We start from the raw sequence: 16,904 nt of genomic DNA, 5'->3' as shown, positions 1-16,904 counted from the left end.
TGTGGATACAGTAAATGTTCAGTAAATATTATCTTATTTACATGAATGAATGAATGACAATTGGATTAGAAGACAAAGAATCCCATGAAGAGCTGTTTCTGTGAGAGTGGATTTAGGGGCCAGAGATAGTAGCAAACCCTTAGACTGCTAAATTGATAACTTTTTTTCCAAAGAGAAAGGACTGAGTCTTGCCTGTCAGTATCATGAATGTCCTTCAAGACCCATCTTCCAAGTATGTGCTGCAACACTCACAAATGAGGATAGAGACAGCAACTGCAGTGCTTCAGGCATCCCAAGTGGTGTCATGTGAGGCTTTTTAGCAGTTCTCACCTTACAATCCATCTCACTCCCAAGAGTCCCTTGGGAGTGACAGGGACTGACTTGGTTGTCAGCTCACCTAAGGAGGTCTTGTGATCCTCGATTGGAAATAGACTCTCTGGCTTCCCTTCTCCTGGGTCATCTCTCCTGCCCCTAATGCTTAGGGACCTCTCCCAACGGTGGAGAGGAGCTCACTATTCTATTCTGCAGATTTTTTTTCTTCTGACTCGGAATATGATTGCTGTGATATATGTTAATTTGGGATATATGTTACTATGAAAGAAATGATTGCAAGTGGCTCAAAATATGGTGACCCCAAAAAGGGTCTCTGTAGAAAATTGGTCTGTCTGAAGGTAATTATCTGAGCCAGCCTAATCCTGGGTTTGGGTTGGGCTCAGGAAACCTTAATTTGGAAGGCAGAAAGAATCCTTAACTTAATGACATTTGCTAAAGAAAAAAAAATCTAGCTTACTGGGATTCTGTTATATGTCATTTGGCATACCAGTTTCAAAGAACCACTTGGTTTTGGACAAGGGAGCATGATACAATGTCAGAACCTAAGCCGTTGTAAAATATGCTTTAGAAAGCCAAGTCATGCACAGTGGAGGCAGAAAACCCATGAGTAATTTACACGTCCGCACCACATGTCTGTGAGCTACCCTGATGGATTTTGCCTTTTTCAGAACTATTTGATGATGGAGCTCAGACACACAGTAGCTTTTTATTCATAGTCTGCTGCTTTTGAAAGGCTAAGGAGTGTCCTCAAAAATCTTCTTTTTTGTAAGAGAAATTCCTCATCTATTTTCTCCTTCTTCTTCCTCAATTCCTATGCCCTCTGTCTCTTTCTTCTCTCTCTGTTTCTTTTCTGCAGCATATTCTCCTTTTCCTTCCCCCTTTCTTTCTCCTTCCTCTCCCATCCTTTAATAACTTCCTGAATAGGAATTCTCTATGAGCTAGACAATCTAGGCAGGGATCCTATGTTTGCTGTTTATTATCTCTGTGTTATAGTGCAAGTCCTTTAACCTTTCCAAGCCACAATTTTATCATCTGTAAAATGAAGATAATAATGTTTTTGAAACCTCTAAGTTATCATTATTATTACTTCTAGGTATGCAAGGTAGACTCACATTTCCATAAGGCTTCATTTATAGTATTTTGGAGAGATAGATTCAGTTTTTAAGCAGAAGATAATAGGTCTCTTAAATCTCAGCTTCAATTTTGGAGATTTAAAGCCTTTCATAATCTGCCCCCCCACCTTTCTAGTCTTGTATCTTACCACTCTCCACGTGCCCTATGCTCTAGAGGAACTGTCTTCCCTGATGTTCCTTGCAAAAGATACTCCACCCCCCCCCCCCATGCAGTGCATTTTCATCGGCTATTTCCCATGCCTGGAATTCTCTTCCTCCTTATATTTGCCTCCTGGCTAACTTGGCTTTCTTCAAGTCTCGGCTTAAATCTCATTTTCTGCAAAAAGCTCTTTCCAGTTCCCCTTAATGCTAATGTCATTCCTTTGTGATTGTCACCAACTTATCTTGTATGTATATGTATGTACGTGTATATGTATCTATATGTGTACATATACATATAGATACATACATACAGATAGATAGATAGTTTGCCCTCCTTAAGGGTAAGGATGGTTCTTGTCTTCCTCACTATATCCAATGCTTAGCACAGTGCCTCATATACAGTAGGAGCATAATGAATGCTTATATTGACATTATTTGACATAGGATTTCAACTTTATTAATGATAACATCTTAATTTTTAAAAATAAAGTCACAGTTTGGAACTAAGACTTTTATAAGGTCTTGCTAGCTATATAAGTTCTTAAAGGAGAGATCTTCTGGGCTATTGAGGGATATGTCTTTTGGAAAGAGTGTTTGACTCGGAACCAGAAGATCTGGGTTTGAGTTCCCTCTCTGATCTTTCCTGTCTATTGCTGGACACATTAGTTAACATAAGTCTCACTTTCATTGTCTTTGTGGACAGATGTGGACAAAAATATCTGTACTACTTGCTTCACATGGTTGCTGTGAGTAAATTGGTTTGGAAATCTTGGAGTGAAAGCTAAATATGTACAAGTGTTATTGATTCCTTTTTCAAAATGAGTTGCTGGTTAGAGTGATTAGGATAAGGAAGAGAACTGTTGAGTGGTGTATCACCTGAAGTAATGCCAGGAAAATTTTTATTTCCCTTTCTCCCTTAGACTGGAAAGGTGGTATGATTTTGTTTCCTATAAAACTCAGTTCAACAAACCATTTATTAAGCATTTTCTGTGTGTAGACTATTACTGGGAGTAGATAGAAAGTCCTTAGAAGACAGCCCCCAAACAATGGAACTTACAGTGAAGTTTTGAAGCAATTTTTTTTTTTGTATTTTGGAAGTATGGCCATTTAAATATGTAAACTGAGGCACAAGGGGTTCAGGTCACTAAACAAGTTAGTGGTGAAATCAAAAAGAAAAAAAGTCCAGTTATCCTCCCACATTCTTCAAAGTCTGGTGACTTAACCTACCAGATTTCTGTCAGATTTCCTCCGTGCTAGCATCCCTAGATGGAATTGGATCCTTATCACCTGATGGTTTAAGAATGTTGGAGAATTCTTGTCTTGGAACACTAAACTTAAACCCCTGAGTTTACAAAGAAAAATTTATGCCCATTTTCTACTGTCTGGATGGCATCTGGGACCACTGGTACTAAGCTGTTCTCTGACTTATGTACCCAGTGGGAATTGTGTGAACTGGGGAGTTCATGATGAGTGGTGAATTATTGTGCCCTTCCAGTTGGAAGATTGAGTGTTGAAAGTGACCATAAACTCATTATTCAGGTTAGGCTCTTCTTTTCTTTCTAGCACAGAATAATGGGAAATGAGTTCTCCCAACAAAATCATCCACTTACACATGCACACATACCAGCTCCATACCACTCCAGTGGGAAAGAGAGATGGCAATTTCATGGCAGCTGTCTTTTTGATAAATGTCCCCCCTACATCAAGCAAGGGAGACTGTGACATTCCTGCTATCATTGCCTGATAATCTGAAAATCTTCTGAGCTGGATTGCCTTGCTATGAGCAAGCCTGGCATACGGTATAAATTGTGTTTCATTCCTGGTGGATACGTTTAAATGAGCTTGTGGGCTTGAAATTGATAAGTAAAAAACTTAATGGAAGATCATTTCAAGAGTACAGAAAAAATAGTTTTTTTTTCCAATGCCACAGCAGCAGGATTTGGACAGCTGAGACAATTTTGCATATGGTATGAGCCAGTTATACAGTTCTTTCCCCATTTTGCCCCAACTTTCCTTTCTTACCCATGTGATACCTTAGCATATAAGTCCAAAATCGATGTGTAAGTCCTCTGTTTTCTTCTCCATTCCTCTGTTGGTAAAAATATCAGGAAGGTTTAAGGTAAAGTACTCTTTAATTTTGCTACTTGATTCATTGAATCACCAAGCATTAGAGCTGGACAGGGCCTTCAGTTGCATTCAACAGACACTTACTATCTGTGTTTTTTTAAGGTGAATCCCTAAAAGGTAAGTTTCTTGGGGGTAGGGATATTTTTTGCTCTTTATATCTAAAACCTAGCATAGTATCTGGCATATAATAGATGTTTGACAATACCTGTTGAATTGAAAAGATGCTGTGAAGAATGAAAAGATATGCTGAGGAAATTTGGTTAGAACACCCCTAACTGATTTTCCCTTAACCCTGTTGACATAATCACAGAAAGTAAAGGGCAGACAATAGAGAAGACAAATTTCTAAGGAACAAATTTTGAAGGAAGTCTAAACAACAGCATACTTTTTATTACCCCTTTATAAAATACTGAAAAGCCATTAGTCAAACTTGATGGAAATTAGAAAGACAGTTACCCCTGTTTGGCTAAAGTCCAGCACTAACCCAGGTGGCCTTAAAAAGGCTTGCTTGTCAGATCTGGATTCCATTGAGTCAAGGAAGAGCTTCAAAGAGTGTCCTATGCCCAGGTATGGAGGAAGAGTTCAGTTCTTTGCCTTTCCCTTCTACCTCTACCAGAGGACAGTGAGGAAAAAGGGATTTCTCTCTGTTCTTCCTGTTCTCTCTGTTCTTCTATCCCTCCCCCAATGGCTCCGGTGCTTTGTATTAGAACTACTCTGCCTGCAGGAGATGCTACTGCCAAGTAGAAAGCAGAGATTCATTTGAGAAAGTTCTAAGAAATGGCACTCCTGGAATCAGAGAAAAGAACCAAGTAAGGATTCTAGAGAGAGTTAGCCCTAGAAGTTGGCAATTGAGCTGCAGAGAGGAGCAAGCCCCGGTAACTTAGCTGGGAGATCTTCCCATCTGCAGCACTGCACCTGGGGAGGGGGAAGCAGCCTGAGGACAACACAATAAGAGAAAGGGCACCAGGTCTCTATGATACCAGAAGCATGAGTTGCCTTGGCCATATGTGTTCCCTGTATGTTCTAAGTTTGTGAGGCTGTGTCATTGGTGGGGACAGTGTGTACTTCAGCTTTATAAGGGAAATGTTTTATAGTTTCGGTTTTTTTTGGAGGGGGGAAGGCAGGGAAAGTGGCGTTGAGTGACTGCATCAGGTGTCTGAGGTTGGATTTGAACTCAGGTCCTCCTGACTCCAGGGCTGGTGCTGTATTCACTGTGCCACCTAGCTGCCCCTTGTTTTGTAGTTTCTGATCTTACTGGGCTACACTAGTAAACATTAGCTGCCTATTAAAGGTAAATATACAGTCGCACATAGTACCTTGAACACAAGTGAGCCATCATCTGGGGGACCCAACCTTTGAAGGCAAACTTGGGGGAATTCTCTTCTCACCCTTAGGTGGCACTAGACATTGATAACCTACAATCCTTGTCCTGAATTTTATAATCAAATAGGAGGGAGAGACATGTACAGAAATAAGTAGAATAAAAAATAAAGTACCTTAAGTATGTAAGACAGGTGAGGCCCAAAGTGTGATAATCCTTTTGAGAAAGGATTATGTCCCCATAAAACAAGATTTTGGAAAGCTTCATTGGAAGAAGCTGTATTTGAACAGGATCTTGAAGAATAACTATTTGAACAGAATGAGAGGGGTTAAGAAAGAAAGGATAGACATTTGAGGCATAGGGAACTCTGTGACAGAAAACATGGAATTTAGAGGAAATATAGTTCATTCTCCTCATTTTACCAATTGGGAAACTAGGTCAGCTCCTAAGTATTTAACACTAATTGTCAGGAAAGCATATCTGTCATTTCTTTGCAGATTGTGGGAGTGGGATGTTGCATACAATGTTGGACTTGGTTGATAGGTTGGTTTGGCTGAACTGGGTTTTTTTCCTCTTTTTAATTTTCTGATGGCTCTCCAACAGGAGGATGGAAGAAGGGATATATTAGGAACTAATATGATATAAAAACAAAAGGTATCAATAAATTTTTTATTAAAATCCTAATGGTCAGAGCGGTTACAAAAGTCTTTCCCAATGTTAGAAGTTAACCTAGATAATGGTATCTAATTCTTTTTTCTGCTGAGAGTACAGTTTTCTGTGAGCTGTGATCAGTATACATTTATAATTGGAGGGGTTAGTGGTGCTATTTATATGGGATTTGGGGGTAACTTCTAGAAGAGGTACAAAGCTACTATCTTGATTTGTTTCCCAGTTAACCCACATTTCCCCTAGATGCAAGCTTAAGGTGGAAAGAAAAAAAGTCAAATCAGTAACATATTTATTGACTATCTGTTATATGCTCAATACTTTTCAGGGCACTGTGGATAATACAGAAGTATTATGTGATATGGTCCCTGCCCCCTAGCAGTGTACAATCTCAGGGCTTTGCGGGGATAGTGAGAGATACGTAGGGTATGGTCAAGTTGTAGAGGGTCTGAAAGTCATGGAGAAGGTTTTGGATTTAGTAGGGTAGGCCACTATTTTACATTCTTAATAGGAAACTGGTGGAGTTTATAAAATGCTTTTAGGTTTACAAAGTGCTTTACATTCATTAACTCATTTGAACCTTACAAAAGCTGTGTGACAAAATTATTACATGTATTCTTACCCACATTTTACAGATGAGGAAATAGACTCAGAGAATTGAAATAGTTGGCTCATGGTTACATAGCTTGTATAGTAAATGCAAGGGATTTGAACCCAGGTCATTTCAACTCTAAATCCCTAAACCACTATGACCTGCCTCTTAAGAAGGTTGGTATCAAGTATCAACTGGGATTTCCATTTGGGGGATGTTTAGATTTGAATGAAATTGGGTGATGTTTGGATTGTTGGTGTGGTTCTTTGGTTCACCTTTGCCTTCTCCTAATCTTGAACAGTGTTCTGGTTTTTCATGTTTCCTTATTTTCTAATGAGGAAAAACTATTGTGTGGCTCTGGGGTTAACCACCAGAGTGTGTTGGTTAGCAGCATATTATGAGTAACTCTGGGAAGCTACTTTTCTTCTCATCCTATTCCTAGTGTTTCCACATACAGTTTTCCAATGCAATAGACTTTGAATAAAGCTTGAAATATTTATAAGGGCTGCAAGATGCTATGTGACACAATGCAGGGAGATGTGTGTTCTAGGGAGATAATCATGCTGGCCTCCTTGGCTGTGGTGTGGTTTATGAAAGGGATTTGGGACAGGGTTTTGAGTGATCTCTTAGAAGGGTACACTCTGAAACAAAGCATTCTTGTTTCGGTAGAGAGAATACTATTTATAGTTGAATTTAGCTGATCACTCCTCTTCAGTGGAGAAAGGAGGGTAATGGTGGAGTGAAATGTATTTGTTCTTGCTTTCTGCCTACAAGCTGTATCCTCTTGATGCTGGTGATTTCTGAGGAATGTAGTCTGGGCTTTTAGGAGCCTCTTATAATAGTTAAGAAGGAATTCTGGTGTCTTTGTTACCACATTAAAAATCGGATTATTCCATATTACAGAAATCATGCTAAAGATAGAAATATGCTTAGAATGCTCGAAGATCATGTCACATAGCAATTTTGTCTCATAAAATGAAACTGGTGTACTTTGCAAGGGACAAAGAGAATTCTTAATTTCATGCAGTTCTATTTGCCAAGCCATAAAGATTTCTTTTTCTTTCTTTTTGAAAAAATGGAAATTGATTTAGTGCTGGTTTAATTTTAGGATAGCACACATTACTTAAAAAAAGCTGGAAAGTATAGATTACAAACTCTATCTTGTAATATGTCTAAAGTTGTAAATCTCCAATGTAGATTAAGAGATGTAAAAGGAAGCTTAAGAGTGTTTTTTTGGGAGGGGTTGACGGGACCAACCTGATATGCCAGAATGTTTTGTAGTTTTCCAAAATAAGCTGCATAGCCAATTCATTTCAAGTGGATAATGTTTGAAAATATATAGATTAATCAAGGTCAGGCCAAAATAACTCACTTCTTATCCTTCTTTCCCATTCCCTCTGCTGTTATGCCTCAACTAAACTAAAGCATTTTGTTAATAGAATGTGTTTTAACACTGGAAGGACCAGAATTTAAGAATTTAAAGGACCAAACCGTGTCCATTGATGTAGTACATTTTTTATCCATAAGAAAATATTTGCCTTTTTACTTTTTTTTGTTTTCTTCTGTGAATATATTTAAAAAGAGTCATTCCTTAATAGGTAAGTAGTCAAAGAATATTATGAACAGACGGTTCTCAAATGAAGAAATACTTGTATGTGAGTCATCATTGGTAACATATAACAGCTTTAATATGTGTCTGTTTGGGTCACCCACCCTTCCATGAAAACATGGGGTTTCACAACTTGCTTAAGTCTCTGATGAAGAGGTGGGCCTCCTCTCCCATTTCCTTTGGGTCTTTGCCTTCTTGATCATAACCTCTCTTTGATCTTCAGTCTCTTCTTATCCAAAAAGATATCTTCCCCAATGACTACAAACATGCCCAGGTCTCCCCATCCTTAAACATCCTTTACTTGATCCTTCAATGCCATTAGGCTAATGACCTATATTTTTCCTCCCTTTAACAGCCAAACTTGAAGAAGTTCTGTCTGTTTGTGTTGCCTCCATTTCTTTTATCTCCCACTCACTTCTCAATTCCTTGTAGTATGCCTTCTTACCTCAGTGACCTCTGTTCTCATTTTACTTGATCTCTTTTCAGGTTTCAGCAGTATCACTTCGGTCTTATATCAACTCCTAACTCTCTGGACTCCACCCTAAAAGCCTCCTCACCCTGGAGATTGCTGTACCCTGGAGATCCTCTTCTTCCAATTGACAAGTGCTACCCTGGACCACCATTTAAGGAAGTGCTTTGTCCATCCATGTTAATTTCTCTCTTGGCTCTGCTCTCCAGAATCACTCTCTATATTTTTCCACCTAATCTCTACCTGTATTTTCCTTCTCCTTTCCAGCTCCCTGTTTCAAGTTGTTTTCATTAGAAAATAAACTTCTTGGGGGTAGGGGAAGAGACTGTCTTTTTTCCCATTGTATTTCCAATGCCTAGCCTTGTACTGGCATATAGTAAACACTTAGTAAATGTCTTATCTATCTTTTTATCTTTCTATTTTTTTGTCTTTCTTTTTTGTCTCCTTTGTCTTTCATGATGCTGGTCTCTTTTGGTTCTCTTCTTATCTGCTTAACAACTCCTCAGTGACCTTTCTGGGTTATCATCCTCATCTCACTCACTAAGTGTAAGCATCCTCCAAGGCTCTGTTCTGGGCCCTCTCTTCTCCCCGTACTCTCTCCCTTGGGGAATCTCATGTGTTCAGTTATCATCTATATGCAGATGACTCCCAAATCTATAAATCTAGCCCCAGTTCTTTCACGAATTTCAAACCTTCACTATCTTACTGGGCACCTGCCAGCTGGACATCTCAGTCTGGATGTTCCATCATTACCTCAAACTTAACATGTCAAAAATGGAACTCACGTTTCCTCTTAACCCCATGCCTGGTTTTCCTCCAGACTTTGCCATTTCTGTTGATAGTTCAGCAATCTTTTTTATCACTTAGACTTCTCCACGTTGGAATCATCCTTTAACTACTCAGTTGCTGTCTTATCAATCTTATCTCTACAATATTTCCTATTTCTCACATTTGCTCCCTTTTCTTCACTCACACCATCTTTACCCTTGTTCAGACCTAATTTGGTCTGACTTTTTCTAGTCTTTCCACTCTCTTACTCATCCTCTATATAACTTCCAAACTGATGTTCATACAACACAAATCTGACGAAATCCCATCCCCCCACCAAAAGTCTTTAATGGTTGCTTGCTCCTTCTAGGATAAATTATAAATTCCTTACCCTAGCATTTAAAACCCTCCACAATTTGGCTTCCCCTGCATTATAATATTATTTCCCATTACTCACCCCTGCAAACTTTCCCTTTCAGTCAAATAGGCCTATGATCTCTTCCCTGCGCATAATGTTAGCTGCATTTTCTGCCTCCCTGCTTTCTCATAAGTGCTTCCGCACATTTAGAATATATTACTTTTTCACCTTGGCCTCACAGAATCCCCAACTTCCTCCCAAATCCAGGAGCTACCTCTTATTTGAGGTCTGATTCCACCCTATCCAAATTTTTAGTACCTCTACCTCTAGGAATTACTTTGCCTTGCTTTTTATATATTTTGTGTCGATTTACTTGTGTACATATTGTATTCCCCAAGTAGAATATAAATTCCTTGAGGGCAAAACCTTTTGTTTTCACCTTGGTATGCATAGTACCTAGCATTGTATCATGTACCTAGCATAGTATCATAGTATCAAGTAGGTGCTTAATAAATGTTTATTGACTTCAATTCTTAGCTACATAGCATTAGAAGGAAAACGCTGGCATGAAAATATAGGATTTTGTGTCAAGGAGCAGCTTAAGATCATTGAAAGCACTGTATAGTTTTCTAAATGCAATCCAGCCCTCCACACAAGTCCTACTCTGAATGTCTCATTGTGGCACCCAGAGTTCTTGAAAGTTATGCTGATAGAGTGCAGTTTGTGGCAGCTTCTTCCAAGATTCAGAGGCTTAAAGCATCATCCTGTGACAGACTGAGTTCAATGTCTGAGGATTACCTTGTCAAGTATAGAAAGATCCATAGCCCGTATGTTGACTAGTTGGTAATGGATTCTTTGACCATGGCAGCCCATAAAACAAAGTAATCCTAAAGAGCAGGTAAATAAGAATTGTCTTCTATGATGTAAGTATAAGTAAATCAATTCTCCTTTTCCTCCCTATCCCTAATAGTCTTAAATAGACAATGTTTCTATACATTGTGATACAGGGCTAGAATGTTAAACAGTATTAGTAAAGTTCAAGAAATAACTTGGACTTAATTTGGCCATTGGTAGAGTGCTATTTATGGCAAGCACATTCAGGAGGTCTTTGTAAACAAGGGGCATTAAATCGTACATAAGTCTGACGTGAAATACTGTTAGATTTTCACTTCACCGTAAGGACAACATAGTCTTTGAATAGTAGTTGCTATTTTAAATTTTAAAAATTACAAATTGAATATGCTTCCCCTATAAAACTAACAAATGATTACTATTTCTTAGGTGAGCTGGCTGTTGAGACTCCTATTTTTGCAGATCTAAGGTTTAAATATCTAGGTGAACTGCTTCAGACTTAGTCTTTGTTGACATCTTGGTCACAGTGCACAACACGATCACTTTGGTACTCTCTCAATACTTGTGAAATGACCAGAATTTGTAAAAGGAGTTGAAGAACTGCAAGAAGAAGCTGGTATGCCTTCCTGGACTCTCGCCACTCAAAGCTCACATCCTTCCAGTCAGGGTGGAGGAGTGAGGCAGTTATTCAGACAGTTCAGGCAAAATTATTCTTAAGCTTCCTTTTTTTAGTCATTTTTCAGTCATATCAACTCTTCATGACCCCATCTGGGGTTTTCTTGGCAACGATGCTGGAGTGGTTTACCATATCCTTCTCCAGAACATTTCACAGCTGAGAAAACTGAAGCAAACAGGGTTAAGTAACTTGCTTAGGGTTACACAGCTAGTAAGTGTCCGAGGCCAAATTTGAACTCAGGTCTTCCTAACTTCAGGCCTGGCACTCTATCTGCTGCACCACCTATCTGCTCCCAACCTTGCTCAGGCCTACATTATTTAGCCTAATGGTGTTTCTGACACTATTCCTCAGGACAGCTACATCAATTTTCTATTCTGCTTTGGCAGCAATCCAAAGGAAATGTGGCCATTTCATGTAGTAAGTACAAAAGATCAATGTAAATGGCATACTTAATTGTATCATCATGATCTAAAAATAAAAAGGCAACTAGTGAATTAGGTAGATCCTCTATGGAAATGCCATCATCCATTTTTTTCCTCATTGGTCAAAATTAGTTCCAGAATAGACAATTCACTTCCTGTATCTTCCAAAAGATAGAAGCACCAACAAGAATTTATCGGCTGCTCTACTTTTATCAAAGAGAGATCTATAGCATATATCTAATTAGTTGAAGCATCTTATCAACTATATTCTGTCTACATGCCAGAATTGTTATCTGTATCAGCTATTTTCTCCTGAAAAGCCTGATTGATGGTTTATAGCTTATTTCAACCATGATATCATTTCTGGTTTTTCCTCTTTTGAATTTCAAATACTCTCCACTTCATTTTTCCTCTCATGTTTGTGACTTCGTACATAAATAAATCTCAATATTATCAAATCTATTTTTGCACTCAACTGATATTTTGCAGTAATGATTATCTTCATTTTACAGATATGGAAACAAGTTCAAAGACATTAAATGATTTGCCTCAGTGGCACAGCTGGTAAATGGCAACACTTAGATTTAAACCCAGGTCTTTAAACTCCAAGTCCCATGCTTTTTGAACAATACTAATATGAATCAGAACTATTACTCAATTAATAGTATAAAGAACAATCCTCTAGAGCAGGGCTTCTTAAACTTTTTCCACTTATGACCCTGTTTTGCCTGAGAAATTTTTATGTGACCCCAGATTATATATAGATATATAACATAGTTACACAAATCAAACATTTACTGATAATAAATCATAAAGAAATTTATTTTAAAACAGTTCTTTGGTATGCATATAATTTTGCCATTTATTAAAGATGAAAGCAGATTTGCAAACTGAGATGAAGTGCTTGTTTATTTTTACTTAAAGAATTAAATCTTGAAATAAAAAAGAATTAAATCATGGTAGAATATTTAATACTGCAGGACACAGAGCATCTTCAGCATTTTTCAGAGTTGATTGATATTTTGATTTTATAATCGTCAGTGCTGAGAATGCCGCTTCGCATGAATAGGTGGTACAAAATGGCAGAAGTATGTTTAGGGCCATTTCAGAAGTTGTTGGAAATTCTGTCCTAATACCAAGCCAGAATTCATTTATGGATTTTGTATATACAGTGAAAATACTGTAATTCATAACATACAATAGTCTCAAATCTGAACTGATGTATTTCTCTTTTTTTAAGTTTTTTTTTTTTAGTGATGGATTTCTAGCAGTTTTCTTTGGTGTTGTGTGGTCTGAGGGCATGTGCAGGACAAATTGTGCATGTTGTGTGTTCAGAACCAAGGCTGCAGTGAAGTTGCACGGTCCATTATGGGCAAGTGCTACCAGAAACACCTCAGATTCATTACCAGTTAGATTCTGAATTAATTTTTGGTCATTTTGTGTTCAGAAACCTTTTACTGTTGCCAAATTTTTCATGACCCCCACATTCAGTTACAAGACCCCATATTGGGTCATAACCCACAGTTCAAGAAGCACTGCCTAGAAGTTTTAAAGCAGATAAATTTAAATAGTTCACTGTCCTCTTCTACATATTTAACTGAATTTCAATCAGAATGATTAGGGAATAAAGTAGTTTAATCAGTTCAATATCATGTGTCTGAGTAATACTGTAGTTGAATATTGCCATATTTATCTTTTTTTGTTTGTACTTATGATTTCATTAATGTCAGGTGTTCTATAGTGAGGACACAACCTCCACTACTGCAGATAGGCAACTCTTTTGCAATTAGAGGTTTGCCCATAAACACAGAACTAGAATGTCAAAGGCAACCCTTGAACCCAGGTTGTTGTGACTCTGAGGCCAGCTTCCTATCCACTCATACAATGATACTTCTCCATTTATTTTATAGGGACATCAGTTTTCCAAGAATTAAAAAAAATGCAACCTGAAATTCTACCCAACATAATGATTAAAAGAGTTTCTAGGTGTTTGGTAGGATCTCAGGGTCACCAACAGTTATCACTGTAAAAAGGACCGTAAGTGAGGAAGGTGTAGGAGATTGGGTTTTATCTTTACTAAACCCAAGATTTATCATGGGAATTTTGAATAAATTGACATTAAGTCAAAAATGACCTGTCATTTTATCTTCTTTCCACGTAGTAGATTTTAGAATGTGAAGAAAATTTGGGTCATGGATCTTTCTGATTCTTTGTATTCTGGATAAATGGAAGCTTTCTGTACTAATGTCATGTGTTGTTTGTTGCTAGTGCGTCTCAGACCACCTTCTCAGGGGCAAGTCTGTGCCTTTATAATTCTCATACAGCACAGAACACAACATTGTGTGGGCAGTCAGGTACTTTTTAATAAAAGCTTTTAGATATTGATAAGTGTGCATGGACCACAGGTGAACGCTCCATTTTTCTCCTACTTCTTCATTATTTCTTACTGTCTAGGAATTGATGAAAGATTTCTCCTATAAGATGCCACTTTTTTTTCCTCTTAACAGTTTACAATATTACAAATTCCATGGCCAATGAAACAATGTGTGTTAAAATATTTTGTAACTGAAACAAAGTAGATGCCCATCAATTGGGGCTAGCTAAACAAACTGTGATGTATGAACAATAATGTAATATTACCGTACTACAAGAAATGAAAAGTATGAAGAATACACGAGAAAGATCTACATGAGCTGATGTAGAGCCAAGAAAAACAATTTACACAAGTACAACAATGTAAGTGTAAAAAATAAACGCATACACACATAAATCAAAATTAAACGATACCGAATTATAAAGAATAAATGTGGCCTGAAAGAAGATGTATGAGAAGAAAATTCTCACCCCTACCCTTTGCAGAGATGGGAAGTCTACACGTGTGGTGGATTGCACATATTTTTTTTGATTAGATTTTTTATTTTTAGTTTACAACACTTAGTTCTACATGTTCTTGAGTTTCAAATTTTCTTCCCTTCCCTCCCCTCCCCCTCTCCCCCCTTCCAAGACGGCACGTGGTCTGATATAGATTCTTCATAAACCTTCACATTAAACTTATTTACACAACAGTCAAGTTGCAAAGAAGAATTATGACCAGTGGAATAAATCATGAGAGAGAAGAAACAAAACCAAAAAAAAAAGAGGAAAAAAAAGAGAGCCAATAGTTTGCCTCAATCTGCATTCAGACTCCACAGTTCTTTCTCTGGATGTAGATGACTTTTCCCACCATGAGTCCTTTGGAGCTGTTTTTGAGCCTTGTATTGCTTGCTTCGTTGGCTCGGAAGAACGGTATCGCTATGTGTGGGGGATATGGAGCTTTCTGCATTTTGCGGAGGAGAGCCAAGTCTATCAAAGTTAGTCATCACAGAATCAATATGTCTGTGGTTGTGTATAATGTTCCCCTGGTTCTGCTCCTGTCACTCAGCATCATATCATGCAGGTCTTTCCAGGTCCGTATCTTCCCCATTTCTTATAGCACAATAGTATTCCATCACATTCATATCCTAAAACTTGTTCAGCCATTCCCCAATTGATGGGCATCCCCTTGATTTCCAGTTCTTTGCCACCACAAAAAGAGCAGCTGTAAATATTTTTGTACATACAGGTCCCTTTCCCACATGTGTGATCTCTTTGGGATATAGCCCTAGGAGTGCTATTGCTGGGTCAGAGGGTATGCACATTTTTATAGCCCTTTGGGCATAGTTACAAATTGCTCTCTAAAATGGCTGGATCTGTGCACTACTCTACCAACAACGTATTAATGTTCCAATTTTCCCACATCCTCTCCAGCATTTATCATTTTCCTGGCTTGTCATGTTAGCCAATCTGACAGGAGAGATGTGGTACCTAAGAGTTGTTTTGATTTACATTTCTCTAATCAATAGTGATTTCGAGCAGTTTTTCATATACCTATAGATATCTTTAATTTCTTCCTCTGAAAACTGCCTATTCATATCCTTTGACCATATCTCTATTGGGAAATGACTTTTATTAATTTGGCTCAGTTTCCTGTATATTTTAGATAGGAGGCCTTTATCAGAGACATTGGTTGTAAAGATTTTCTCCCAATTTTCTGCTTCCCTCCTAATCTTTGTAGATTGCACATATTTTTAGATTTCTTGATGCTCCTTTTCCCTCATCTTTTTCTTCTTTTGTCTTAAAAATATTATTTGCTAAGTAGGATGGCAATCTGGGAGGGGAGAGAGAAGAAATTGGGTGAAATCTAATGATATAAAATCAAAAGACAGTAATAAAACATTCAAATATTTTGTAAATTCAAGGTGCTACATATAAATATGAATTATTCTGATATAACTGTAAGCTATTCTTAGAGCAATATTAATAATAAGCTATTATCTTTCACAGTACTCCTTCCTTATAGTACGTTCATTTCTGGGGGAAAAAAATCTTATTTTGTTTTGGAAATGTTTCCTCTGGAAGCACTTGATATAAGTGGCACTTGAAGGCACTTGATATAAGAACTATCAAGGTACAAAGGAAAGAACACTATACTAGAAATCAGGTTGTCTGGATTTTGGTCCTTTTTTTGTTGTTTTTCAGTCGTTTCAGTAGTGTTCATTCAGCTCTTTGTGACTCCATTTGGGGTTTTCTTGGAAAAGATCCTGGAGTGGTTTGTAATTTCCTTCTTCAGCTCATTTTAAAAGTAAAGAAACTGAGGCAAACAGAGTTAAGGGACTTTCCCAAGATTGTACAGCTAGTTAAGTGTCTTAGGCCAGATTTGAACTCAGAAAGGTGGGTCTTCCTGACCCCAAGCCCAGCACTCTATCCACTGTACCACTTACCTGCCTGTTTTGGTCCTAGCTCTTTTATGAGTTAGCTATGTGACCTTGGCCAAGTCATTTCTCTTCCTCTGGGTCTCAGTTTCCTCATTTATAAAATAAGAGCATGTTAGTCTATTAGATGATCTTTGAGGTCTATAATTATCTACATATATATCTATAATTATCCATTGCATATTTGGATTACACATCCATTTTATTTTACTTTTTATGTTCCCCTTCCCACTTCTATTTTTAATTTTTTAAATTTTCAACTTAGACACAAAAAAATTACCTTTTTATACACGTAGCAAAATGAAAAAAGAAGATTCTACCACAACTCACTGTTTCATGTCTTTTACTTTAAAAAACAAGCATAAAATAAAATCTATGCAAATTCTAAATGTTACTTTTAAAACTGTCTTATCTGTACTCCCTACCAAATTTCCTTCTGTTCTCTTCTGTGCATTTAAAAAAATGTTAAAATACACATGCCCAATTTATACTGATTCCCTACATCGGGGCTGTCCAACTTTAGGTTTTTATTGAAACAATAGATAATGTATTTTGATTTGCCATTTTAGTGAGAGCTCTGTAGTAGCTCAGCTTCCTTTACTAAAGCATTTACGTAAATTTCTGTGCTTGTAGGCAGGCCCCATAAA

General features: G+C 37.6%; 1 protein-coding gene across 1 annotated transcript in view; it reads left to right on the top strand.

Moving 5' to 3' along the window:
• The window catches only part of RBM20 (RNA binding motif protein 20), a 235,497-nt gene that overhangs the window by 75,159 nt on the left and 143,434 nt on the right, over nt 1-16,904 (top strand). The gene's annotated exons all lie outside the window — the stretch shown is intronic.

Source organism: Trichosurus vulpecula, chromosome 8 (assembly GCF_011100635.1).
Source record: "Trichosurus vulpecula isolate mTriVul1 chromosome 8, mTriVul1.pri, whole genome shotgun sequence".
Lineage (NCBI taxonomy): Eukaryota > Metazoa > Chordata > Mammalia > Diprotodontia > Phalangeridae > Trichosurus > Trichosurus vulpecula.
Note: the sequence above shows the minus strand (reverse complement) of the source record. Positions and strands in the feature narration are given on the sequence as shown.